Source organism: Cavia porcellus, unplaced genomic scaffold, assembly GCF_034190915.1.
Source record: "Cavia porcellus strain 051 isolate PalLab524CR breed Dunkin Hartley unplaced genomic scaffold, mCavPor4.1 scaffold_5, whole genome shotgun sequence".
NCBI classification, from domain to species: domain Eukaryota; kingdom Metazoa; phylum Chordata; class Mammalia; order Rodentia; family Caviidae; genus Cavia; species Cavia porcellus.
Genome location: NW_026947488.1, coordinates 51,015,725 through 51,017,512, shown reverse-complemented (window position 1 = coordinate 51,017,512; position 1,788 = coordinate 51,015,725). Strand labels below are relative to the sequence as shown.

The following is a 1,788-nucleotide window of genomic DNA, read 5'->3' as shown; positions in this document are numbered from 1 at the left end:
GATAATAAAGTCACTACCAAGTAAGAATTTAAGATAAGGGATGTGGAAAGAAATATTTTACATTACAAGCTTCTCTAGAGATTTCAGTGTAAATCTGTGTAATGATTATTTACCACATTGACGTACATAGCTTTTCACACTTCATACCAAACATAGCATTTAAGTGTCATATACAATTATAAAATATTTGTACATATGCATTTTATGTTTTGTTGTTATAGATTTCCATCATTAATATAAATTAACTTTATAATAAATTGTATTAAATTGCATAAAGTTCTCATAAATAAATTTTTAATTGATAAATAAAGGTACTCATTGATTTTATTTGGAAAGAACATTCCTTCTGACCAGTTTTTGAAAAGCTTGCTTCACATCCTTGCTCCTTAGACTATAAATAATGGGGTTCACCATGGGACTTACAAAGGTGTAGAACACAGCAATGATTTTAGACTGATCCACTGACTTGTCTGTGGGATGTCTAACATACATGCAGAACAGGGTCCCACAAAACGCAGTCACTGTCACGAGGTGAGACCCACAGTTGGAAAAGCCTTTGTGCCTGCCCTCAGCAGAACGCATCCTAAGGATGGTTGTGAGAATAAAGAGATGGGAGATGAGGATGATGAGGAGGGAGTTGGAAAGGTTGAAACCTGCTACAACAAACATAGAAGTTTCTTTAATGAAAGTGTCTGAGCAGAAAAGGCAGATGAGGGGAGGGTCAGCACAATAGAAGTAGTTGATGATGTTGGAGCCACAGAAGGTCAAGCAATATGTCCAATAGTTTCCATCAGACCAATGAGGAACCCACAAACATAGGGGCCAGCAATGAGGCAAACACACACTCCTCTGGACATCTTGCTGCTGTAAATCAAAGGGCCACACATGGCCATGTACCTGTCATAGGCCGTCACTGCTAGCATATAGTGCTAACATATAGTGATCATCATGGCAATGAAAGCAGCATAAGAAATGGTTTTCTTCTCTTATAAGAAGTTCACCAGCATCTTGGGAGTGACGTTGGTAGAATAGCACAGATCCAAGCAGGACAAATTGGCAAGAAAGAAGTACATGGACTTGTGGAGGTAGGAATCTACCCAGATCAAGACCATTATCCCAAGGTTCCCCACAACAGTGATCAAGTAGATCACGAGGAATAGCACAAAGAGAATGGGCTGAAGCTCTGGATGATCTGTGAGTCCTAAGAGGATAAATTCTGTCACCAAGGTGGAATTTCCTGTGATCATTTTCTTAGGCACCAGTCACATAGGTGACTTAGAATGGATTAAGAAGGTGAATCAGAAGTCTAACAATGTCTTTTCCTTTTCTCTAATTCTCTCTCTCTCTTCTCTCTTCTCTTCTCTTCTCTTCTCTTCTCTTCTCTTCTCTTATCTTTCTCTCTCTCTCTTTCTCTCTCTCTCTTTCTCTCTCTCTCTCTCTCTTTCTCTCTCTCTCTGTATCTTCAATTCTTGTTCACTCTCTCACTATCATGAAAGAGTCAGAGAAGAATGAGGCAGGTTGTCTAAGAAGGTGTGGTCTCAGTGAACTCAGTGTACAGTGTTCAGATTATTCTAAAGGGAGTGGCTCAGGATTAAGACAGGTGCTCCAGTGTAATCCTGAATCAGTGCTAACAGGTACTTGGAAAGCTTTTATGCAGTTACTAATAATGGATGCATATTTACAAGCTTCATCGTTGAGAATTTACCCATGTAGGTGCTGAGTTAGCCCAGAATTACATAGCCTGAAAGAATTTCTCTTAGGTCTGTTTTACCTCTGGAAGAATGTCTT

General features: G+C 39.2%; 1 pseudogene; it reads right to left on the bottom strand.

Annotated features, from left to right (window-relative positions):
• Positions 1-324: 324 nt before the first annotated feature.
• On the bottom strand, positions 325-1,247 carry LOC100721921 (olfactory receptor 5M5-like; annotated as a pseudogene).
• Positions 1,248-1,788: the final 541 nt, after the last annotated feature.